Genomic DNA, 11212 nt, shown 5'->3' with positions numbered 1-11212 from the left:
TTTTAAACCCTTACCTTCCGTCTTGGAATCAATACTGTGTATTGTTTCCAAGGCAGAAGAGTGGTCAGGGCTAGGCAATGGGGGTTAAGTGACTTGCCCAGGGTCACCCAGCTGGGAAGTGTCTGAGGCCAGATTTGAACCTAGGACTTCCCATCTCTAGGCCTAACTCTCAATCCACTGAGCCACCCAGCTTCCCCCGAAAGGATCCTTATTTAGCCAACTGCAGTTCCTGAGAAGGTCACCTATAGTTCCCAGCCCAGGTCTAAGTGTCCGTCTATCTGTCTCTCTGTACAGTCTATCCTTACCAGTGCAAAGTGGGTTCAATGGCTCTTTTAGCCAAATCAGTGTCCCCAGACTCTACCCAGATGCCATAGCCCCGAGCTAGCAACAAAGGACTGGCATTCTAGGGGCAATTGAGAAAGGTATTATCTGGAAATATCAGGAGAAAACCCAGAGCCCAGCCTGAGCTTTGCCCTCTACCCTCTACCAAGTACACCATATGCAGAGGGTCTGTGCCTGCTAGAGACACCCAGTGCCATCTCCCTCTGCCTGGCACCTGCCCTCCTTCCTGTTTCCTTTATGATCCCCCCAGCCGCCCCTCCCAGCCCTGCTCACCTGGACTAGTCTGTGTAGGGGAGATAAGAGGGTTTCAGAGGAGCTTGAAGGAAAACATGTTTGCCTGGCAGGACGCCGGTGTGGGACAGGACCTGGGACGGGATGGCTCCTTTATCAGCTCCACAGCTCATTCTGATCCTAGTCATGGGTCTCCTCCAGTTCCCTCCCCTCCCCTCCGCCTCCCCTGGGCCAATCACCTTTCTGGTGGCAGAGGCCCAGACAGAGTGGAGGCCCAGCCCTCATGGGAGACCGGTGGCCTGGACTCACCCTTCACATGGCTATTTACTCAACCAGGCACTCCCCCTGTCCTCGGGCAATGGCCCTCTATTAACCCCGGAGTGCCAGGTATGGAGGTGAGAATGGGGGGAGAGCTGTAACCCAGAAGAGCCTGAGTGGGATTTCCTATCCAGGAGCAACTCTACCCCAGTAGCCCAGGCACTGGGGGGGGACTGGAAACAGCGATGGATTTGGCATTAGAGCTTTTGAATCCTGACTCTCATTTCCTCCTTCTGTTCCTTTGAGCAAGTCGTCTAATCTCTCCAGGCATCGAGCTTTCTCATCTATAAAATGAGGGATTGAGCCAGATTCAGCCCTGAATGTTGGGAATTCTCCAGGCCTTCTATCTCCACGAATCTGTCAGCCCCCCCCTCCTAAGGCATCAGCTCCACCTTCCAAAGTACCCAGCTGCTTATCTGAGAAAGGAAGAACAAATTCCTGTGCTAAAGTTGGGGCTGAAGGCCCCATTCTCCTCCCTCCCTCTCACTCACACTCCTGCTCCTCCCAGGGGAGAATGGACTCCTGGCCCTGGGGGAAGGTAGAGGAGATCAGTGACCCAGTGAGTGGCTGCTGGAGGTGGTAGAGGTGCCATTGGAAGTCAGCTAACGGTCTTCCTCATCCTGTTTGGAGGCAGATCCTTGACAAGCTTCCCTCCCCCAGATCCCTGGACTCCCTGTCAGCTGAGGAGAGGGAGGTATTTAGCAAAAGCATTTATTTGTTTGTTTTTACTTATTAGATTTTTTGTTGTTGTTGTAGATTAAAATCATTTATACCAGGGGGCAGCTCGGTGGTTCAGTGGATTGAGAGCCAGGATTAAAGATGGGAGGTTCTGGGTTCAAATGTGACCTCAGAAATGTCCTAGCTGCTTGATCCTGGGCAAGTCACTTAATCCCAACTGCCTACCCTTTGCCACTTCTCTATCTTGTAATCAATGCACAGTACTGATTCTAAGACCGAAGGTAAAGATTAAAAAAAAATAATAATAAAAGCTACTCTTTTATAAGCATTTATACCAATTTTTTAAAAGCTGGTACTTAGCAAAAGTATTTATTAAATATTTTATTTATTAAAAAGTATTTATATCAGCAAAAAAAGCTAATACTTAGCAAAAGTGTTTTTTATTAAGTATTCTATTTGTCCTGTCATTTATTTATTAAAAAGTTAAAAAGTATTTATTGGGGGGGAGGCTGCTAGGTAGTTCAGTGGATTGAGAGCCAGGTCTAGAGATGGAAGATCCTGGCTTAAAATCTGGCCTCAGACACTTCCTAGCTGGGTGACCCTGGGCAAATCAATTAACGCCCATTGCCTAGCCCTTACCACTCTTCTGCCTTAGAACCAATACACAGTATTTAAATATTATTTTATTTTTTCCATATTGTTCATTTTTGTAAGTGAATGATATTATAAAACCAAAACTTAAATATACAATTGAAAAATGATATGCTTTCATCTACCTTCTGACTTCAGTAGTCCTTTCTCTGAAGCCCAATAGCTTCCCTTGTCATGAGTCCTTCAGAATAGTCCTGGATCTTTGTATTGCTGAGAATAATACACAGTATTGATTCCAAGACTTCAGTCTTAGGTAAGGATCTAAAAGAAAAGTATTTATACCAGCAAAAAATCTGGTACTTAACAAAAGTCTTTCTTTTCTTGGCTATTTAGTCACATCAGTTGTAATCTGGGAGCATTACTTCAGGCCCAGGGAAGTCATTGTTCCATTTCCTGAGCCCCTTCTCCAACCAAAAGACCCTCAAGGGACCATCCCAGATACCAGGTGGGGTCTGAAAAAAGTTCAATGATCACACTTCCATTTCTACTACCACCAGACTCTTTATCTCCCCAGAAGCTGAGACTTCAGGACTTGGCAAGCAGAGGAATTAGCATCTCAGGAAAGAAAGAAATTGTAGGGCTACTTCCTCTGTGATTGTGAAAAGTCATGAGGAATGAAGATCCCTTCTCCTCCTTCCCTATGAACATATGTGTGTGCCTGTCCTCAGAGCTCAGTCCTGTATAGGCACCTCCACTCAGAGGACCCAAGAGGGAGGCATTGCCTCTCTATTGAGGTTTCTGTACTCAACCCCAGTATCAGCACAGAGTCCACCTACTGGCCCTCCCCCCCCAACCCCCCACCCCCGAGAGTTGGGAACCATAATTTTAGCATCAAAATGGAACCTTCTCCCCTTCTCCTCCTTCCCTTTCTGTAGCAGTCCAGCCCATAGGTATTATGGAGAGATAAGGATTGTGAATGGGCACATGGCCATTCTGCACATGGCAATGAACTCTGTTCCCAGGGTAGCTGGAGTTAGTGCACGAAACCTTGCTTCCCTTTGTCTCACTCACCTGAGGATAAAAACTCCACCTTCACCTTGTCGTAATTTGCAATTATCCAATGGCAATACACTATGTAACTAATCTATATGTATTGAGGCATTATGTAACTTATCAATATGTATTGAGTTCATTTGCGTATCAAAGAGAATAAATTGGGAAGCTGTGGCCAGCTCCTCCTTCTTGGAAGAGCTTACAGGTTTGCTATACACTGTCTTTCCACCTTTCTCTCTCCTCTCTATCTTTACCTGAGGCCTGGCCTTCGGCCAGGTGTCTTTCTTTTCCAATGCTAATACCTAGCATTCTCTAATTCTGTCTCTATTCATTCTCCCAGCTGAACTATATCATCCTCTGACCAGTGCAATGTTAAATTGGGATCTCTGGATGGAATATAGCCTTTCAGTGACGTCCATTGATCGGAGCATGGCTGCGGCTCCAAAATATTAATAATAATTGATTACTGACTCATTATTGACATCTCAAAGGTTGGCTCCTTTACGCCCTTCGCGGGATCCAAAACTTCTATCCCTTTTCTATTTTCCTACCATAAGGCTTCTCGCTGGCCGGGAGGCTTTACTTTCATAATGTCTGCTGTTGTCTATCAATTCCTTTTCCTTTTTCCTCCTATTTTTACCCCTTAATCCTGTTCCCCTCTTCATGGAGGGCCCACCCTGGCTTTTTCTCTCCCTCTCATGGCCTGACTCTTGAGCCTTAGGCAAAGAAAAATATCACCTATTTCTGACATGGGAAATCTGGAATCTTTTGGAGAAGAGGGAAAGGATTAGATTTAGAGCTAAGAAGAAAGGAACCTTCTAGAAATCAAGTCTGATTCCCCTCACTTTATAAATGATAGAGATCCAGGCCAGGAGTCAGGAGGACCTGGGTTCAAATATAACTTTAGGCACTTCCTAGCTGTGTGATCCTGAACAAGTCACCTACTCCCAATTACCTGGCTCTTGCCTCTCTTCTGTCTCAGAGTTGAAACTAAAACAGAATGTAAGGGTTTAAAAAAAAAAAGATATGAAAACAGAGGCCTATCATTTCTTAAGTACATAGAGAAATGAGTTGAACATATAAAAATACAAGCCATTCCCCAATTTATAAATAGTCAAAGGATATGAACAGGCTATTCTCAAACAAAGGAATTAAAGAGCTCTAGAGTTATATAAAAATGCTCTAAATCACTATTAATTATAGAAATGCAAATTAAAACTACCCTGAGGTACCACCCCACACCTATTAGATTGGTTATTATGTCAGAAAAGGAAAATGACAAAACTTGGAGGGGATATGGGAAAGCTGGAACACAAATGCATTGTTGGGGCAATTGTGAACTGATTCAGTCATTCAGGAGAGCATTTTGAACTTATACCCAATGAACTATAAAAGAGTACATAACCTTTAACCCAGAAATACCAATTCTAGGTTTATATCCCCCCCCCCCCCAAATAAAGACAAGGACATGTACAAAAATATTTAAAGCAGCTCTTTTTAGGGGGAAAAGATTTGGAAAGTGAGGTGAAATCTATCAATTGGGGAATGACTGAGTAATCACCTATTAAGGTGATTGTAGTGTAATACTATTATGCTGTAAGAAATGACAAGCAGGAGGAGCTCAGAAAAACCTGAAAAGACTTACAGAAACTGAAGAAGAGTGAAATAAGCAGAACCAAAGGATCACTGTTCAGTGACAAGAATACTTTACAGTGAACAACTGTGAATAACAGCTATTCTCAGCAATACAATGATCCAAAACTAACCCAAAGGTCTCAAGATAAAAAAAAAATACTATTTATTTCCAGAGAAAAAGAACTGGGTTTGAATCCAAAGCAAAGCAATTTTTTTCACTTTCTTAATTTTTTGTCTATTTGAGTTTCCTTCCACAAAAAAAGAAAAATATTTTATATGATTGCACATGTAAAACCTATATGAGGTTACCTACTACCTCAAGGGAATAGGAAGTTATGGGGAGGGAAGGAGGCAGAGAATTTGAAATTTAATCAATATTCTTTGAAAAATGTTAGAAATGTTAGGATTTCTATATGTAATTGGGGAAAAAAATAAAATTTAGTACAAAAAAAAGGAAAAAACTGAGGCCTGGAGTAGAGAAATCCCAGGGGCAAAGCAGAATTAGAACTTGGGTCTTCTGATTCCAAATTCACCATACCGGGTTCCTTAGGGTGCCATACTGCCTCTCATTCTATGGAAGAAGACTTGAAGGAACCCTCACACCAAAAAAAAATCACATTAAATTCCTTGGGTTCAAGGGCACAGGATGGTCCCATATTCTATGTTGTTTTTAAAGTTGTCTTCAGCCTCTCTTAATTTTGTTTTGAATTGTATTTTGAGTTCTTCCAAAGCCTGTAGCCAATTCTCTGGGGTTTTTGTTTTTTTTGCTTGGTGTTCCCTCATCCTTCTTTGTTCCATTTGCACTTTGTTCATTGCCTGCATAGAAGCTGTTGGTTGTAATTTCTTTTTTCCTTTTCTGTTGTTTACTCATATTTACCCCCTTCTTTACTCCCTGCAGTTGCCTGTGCTCTTGTTCCTCTCATTATGTGCTGGATCTGTGGGTTTGGGCTTTTCTGTCAACCTTCACCCTTGGAGCTTAGCAAGGCTCTCAGAGCTGTCTGTGTGTGGGGGGGGGGGGTGAGGGGGTGTTGGAGCTTGAGCTTCCCTGCCCTCTTAAGACTTTGATGGGATTAATTCCAGCAGTCTGTGGGGGAGGGGTGTTGGAGCTTGAGCTTCCCTGCCCTCTTAAGGCTTTGATAGGATTAAGTCCAGCTGGGTTGAGCTGGATGTGCCCTGAGGCCAAAATGGGGGGTGGGGGGCAGTGTCAGTATGGAGTGTCTGTGCTGCTGCAACTGGGCTGCCCACTCTGCACCAGCACCCTTATCTGCCCAGAGGTTCCAGCTGCCCTGGAGGCTTAGTGCTCTGGGAAGGGGGGGGGGGGGGGAAGGCTGGGATCTTCCTTCTTCCTTCCCTTAAACCCAAGTGTTTTCAAATTCAGGCTTTTGCGGGGCATACCTTTTAAGTTGATTCCTGCAGGAGGGTTCCTTGGCTCTGTCTTGTTGTTAGGCTTGATTTTCAGTCCCCTAGGAGCATTTAGTTTGTAATTGGTAAGGAAGGGTTTTCAGAGGTCTGAACTTTCACTGCCTCTATGCCGCCATCTTGACTCCATCTCCCTCATATTCTATGGATACTCAGAAGTCCATAGAGTTGAGGGGAGGCTGACTCATAGAGGGTTTGTCTTTAGCTTAGGCTCTGAAATATGGGCTGACTCAGGGTTCTTCTAAGTTTTTGATAGGCTCTACACTATGGACTATGCTATACTGGACTGGACTGGGCAGGGCTCTACTGAACCAGATGATAACTTCTATGAGCAATGGATCATTGTTTACTCATCTTCCCAGACTGGGATTAGAATCCTCTTCAATCAGAAATTATTTTAATACCATCCAATCTTATAACCAAGAAGGCCAGACTAGGAGAGGGAGATTTTTTTTTTCTATATGAGATTATCAGTAAATATTTATTGATGATCAGTATTTTCTTTTTGGGATAGGGCTTATTTGCTCATAGTAGCCCTAGCCCAGCCCTTGCCTTAGTTAAATTAAAGTAATCTTTTTCAACTCTACAGGTAGTAAATAAATAGAACCCATTCCACTTTGTGCAATATAGAGGAGTAGAGTGGGTGACATTGTTCCTTTAAGGTTCAGGTTTTTCTCCCAATAGTTGAGAGTTCAGGGTCACCCTAGCCCTTTATCTTTCAGAGAAGAGCTGACAAGTGGCAGTGAAAGAGGAGAGAGGAGGAGGGAATTAGAGCTGAATGGACCTTGGTTGAGTTTTGGGGAGCTAGCCAATGGAACCTTTTTACTCTAGCAGAGTTCATATCAAACCCCTCCCAGATATTCAGACTTGCATCACCCAGGTAAACAGAATAAGGAATTCCCTCTGCTCAAAGTCCTCTCCTTTCCCTTCTACTTCTGGAAGAATCTGAATATCTCCTTATCCAGTACTAGTACAGAATATTATTAGTAAATTACTAGTAAGTAATAATTTCTGTACTTTTTCTCACAGAACTTTTATCTCCTAGACAACAATATATCTATCTATCTATCTGTCTGTCTGCCTACCTCCCTCCCTCCTTACCCATCTATCATCTATCTATCTATCTATCTATCTATCTATCTATCTATCTATCTGTCTGTCTATCTAGGAGGTAGCAGGTGATACAGCGGACAAAGTTCTAAGCCTGGAGTCAGAAAGATCTGACTTGAAATCTGACTTCAGACAATTTGTGTGATCCTAGGCAAGTCACTGAATCTATTTCAATCAAGTAATAAAGATTTATTAAGTTTCTACTATATAACAAGCACTGTGAAGAGCTCTGGAGATATGAAAAGAGACAAAAGACAATCTCTGCCCTCAAGGAGCTCACAATTTAATAGAGAAAACAAGTATGCATCTATAAAATGAAAAAATAGGAAAATATGAACAGGTTAAGAAGGGCTAGGAAAGGCTTCCTATAGAAGATGAGATGTTAGTTGAGACTTAAAGGAAGCCAGAAAAGATAGTAGGCAGGGATGAGGAGATCGAGCATTTCAAGCAGGAGAGACAGTCAGAGAAAATGCTCAGAGCCAAGAGATGGAGTGGCTTGTTTATGAAACAACCGGAAGGCCAGTGTCAATGGATCATAGAGCACATGATAGAGAGTAAGGTGTAAAATGACCAGAAAGTTAGGAAGGGACCAAGTTATGAAGGAATTTGAATGCCAAACAGAGGCTTTTGTATTTGATCCTAGAGGCTATAGAGAGTCAACTAAAATTTACTGAGTAGTAGTGGGGGGCATCATGACTGTATGGGCCCATTAGTGGCTGAATGGAGAGTGGATTTGAGTGGAGACCTGAGGGCCACAGCCCCACCAGCAGGCTATTGTAATAGTTCAAATGTGAGGTGATGAGGGTCTGTACCAAAATGGTGGAAGTATCAGGAAAGAGGTGAAAAGGATTGGATATGGGGTAGGAAGGTGAATGAGAGAGAGTGTGGAGTGGAGGATGAGTCCCAAATCTCAAGTCTAAGGAGTAGGAAGACAGGCTTGAAAAGAAAATTGTTTTATTGCCTTAATATTATTGATCCTGAACCAACTGATCACATAAAATCCCTTAGATACGTAATTGCAATTGTAATTTTTAGAGTTAGACCCAGTTATTAAACTAACTACATATGGGTTATCAATTGTAATAGTAGAATATTGGCCATAGTATTGGAAGGGTTGTAGAATATTATTATATAATATAGTAATAATATTATAGCAGGGGGTAGCTGAGTGGCTCTCAGGATTGAGAACCAAACCTGAAAATGGGAGATCCTGGGTTCAAATCTGTAAAGATTAAAATTTAGGGAGACTGAGGCAGGTAGAAATTAGTTTCTCTCTGCAAGGAGTATTATATTTTATGAGGTTTATTAAAGTTAAGGATTAAAGAAAATACAGGATAAGAAAAAACGTGCCTGGGCCAGAGAGGCCTGGACAAGATAATCTCACATCATGGAAGAGCAGAGTCTGCTCCAAAACGGAAGTCCAAAAGAGGCTACAAAAGCCTTTGCAATCAGGTTAAATCCCTTCTAGACCTCGGCCCACCTGAGAATTCAGTGAGATTACAAAGCACTCTGGGGAAGTGGAGCAAAGGATTCTGGGGATTGGAGTCCTGAATTCGAGTCTATTTTTTACAAATCTGACTTCAGCTACTTCCTAGCTGTGTGACTGGGCAAGTCACTTGACTCCCATTGCCTAGCTCTTTAAACAGCTCTTTTGCCTTTAAACCAAAACATGGTATTGATTCTAAGATAGGAGGTAAGAGTTAAAAAAAAAAGGAATATTATAGCAATGAACAATATTGAAGACTTCCATTGCAGGAATTAAAGCTTTAAGTTTATGTAGTTATCTAGGGAAGCTGAAACCCATGCAGAAGGAGCTGGGTATGTTGGAAATGGTGAGTGTACAGCTCACCTGATGAGATCATATAAAAACAACCTTGGCATTTCCGGGTGCCATTTGATCCTTTGAAGATTTCTGCCAACTATAGGCTCCTCAGAGTATTATGGCCAAGAAAGGCTACTTTGACCTACATAGTAAGATAAATTCTGGAGGATTAATTAAATCTTCTCATCTTAACCTTGTACTGCACTTATGACTTCATATCAATTGTTCCAAACCCTTGTTACCAAATACCATTGCACATTTCTTAACATCCTATGTACCTTTCTGCCATGTTAATGACTAAAGCTAATTATGTGTCAAAAACCTATAAAACATACTGTTGTACAACTATATGAGGACTTTGCCTCAGGAGGGGCATGGTGAGACCTCTAGCTATAATTGACCACAACTAAAGTTTGGATCTTCAGCACAGAATGATGGCTCAGAGATTTCTTTATATCTAACAGGGTTACCCTTTACAGTAATAGGAAAGGCAGGAGGGAAGGAAGGTTTAGGGAAAGATAACAAGTTCCATTTTGGATGTATTGAATTTAAGATGATTACTGGACATCTCATTTGAGGTGTCTGAAAGGCAGCAGAAGATATGAGACTGGAGGGCAATAGTGAGGCTGGGTCAGAATAAGTAAATTTGAAAGACATCAGCATAGAGGTGATCGTTAAATCCGTGGGAGCTGATACGATCACCAAATGAAGCAACATAAAGGGAAAAGAGAAAAAAGCAATGGAGAAGGAAAAGTCCCAGAACAGAACCCTGAGGGATATCTATGATTAGATTGAGTGATTGGGAAGAAGATCCAGCAAAGGAGAAAGAAAAGGAGAGATCAAATAGGAGGGAGGAGAACCAAGACTGATCAGTGTTCCAAAAACCTAGAGAGAAGTATTAAGAAGTGATCAACAATGTCACAAGCTGAAGGGAGGACTGAGGACTGAGAAAGGGCCATTGGATTTAGCAATTAAGAATTTATCAGTAACTTTGGAGAGCAGTTCTCAATTTCCTCAATGTGTTGCAGTTGTCTGTTTGCCCCAGTTTTTTCAACTGTAAAATTGGGATAATCGTGCAGGATCGTTGTGAAGATCAAATGAGATAATATTTTTTTAATTACTTAGTCCAGCATCTGACACATCACAGGTGCTATATAAATATTTATATAGCTACCATTTTAGTGAGACCAAAATCCAAGGACAAAAAGAAGATATGAGATAATTGCTACAAATATTATTATCCTCTTATAGGTGAGGAAACTGAAGCTCATTGAGTGAAACCCTAGTAAATTCAGTGAGGAACATGGTTCTTAGGAATATCAGTCATGATGTAAATCCCATGTCCCTCCTGGTCATCTCCTTGGTGATGAGAAATCCCAAGCTAGGACTGTCATCACTGCACTGTACTACCAGTGAGAAATCCCCCTAAACCTTTCTAGTTACACTTATAACTCATCAGAGATCTGTCATCCTGAGGTGTATCTGAATCCGTCATGAGCCATTGTGAATTCTCAGCTTGTCTGCTCCAGAGAATAAGATTTGTTAGCTTGCTTTTACATTGGTGAAATAGAATAGCCTGAGATTTCCCCCCAAACTTCAGGGACCAACCATATAGATATGACTTTCCCTCCATTTCTTCTCTTATTTCTCCCCAACCAGAAGAGCCCTCACCTTACTGAGCCCACATCCTCCACCCCTAGCCACCCCCATTTTTATCTCAAGAGCTGGGGGTATATTTGGGAGATAGCAGCAGACAGAGGAGAGGGAGAAGAAAAATATGGGGGAAAAGAGAGGGGGAGAGATGGAGGAGGAAGGAGAGAGGAGAGAGAGAGAGAGAGAGAGAGAGAGAGAGAGAGAGAGAGAGAGAGAGAGAGAGAGAGAGAGAGAGAAATGAAGTTTCAGATTAAAATCTTTCTCTCTGCTTTTTTTTCCCTCTTTGCTTATCACTTTGACTTAGCCAAAGGCTAATATAATGGGGAATATCTTTGGACCAGAATTGTCCAAGGACAGTCC

General features: G+C 42.2%; 1 long non-coding RNA gene across 1 annotated transcript in view; it reads left to right on the top strand.

Annotated features, from left to right (window-relative positions):
• Positions 1 to 1092: 1092 nt before the first annotated feature.
• LOC103094439 (uncharacterized) overlaps positions 1093 to 11212 on the top strand; it is a 32687-nt gene continuing 22567 nt past the window's right edge. The window contains exon 1 of the long non-coding RNA XR_458419.3: positions 1093 to 1585. This is a non-coding gene — a long non-coding RNA (uncharacterized LOC103094439). The remainder of the gene's footprint in view (positions 1586 to 11212) is intronic.

This window comes from Monodelphis domestica, chromosome 1, assembly GCF_027887165.1.
Source record: "Monodelphis domestica isolate mMonDom1 chromosome 1, mMonDom1.pri, whole genome shotgun sequence".
Lineage (NCBI taxonomy): Eukaryota > Metazoa > Chordata > Mammalia > Didelphimorphia > Didelphidae > Monodelphis > Monodelphis domestica.
The sequence above is the reverse complement of the archived record's forward strand: the minus strand, read 5'-3'. Positions and strand labels throughout refer to the sequence as shown.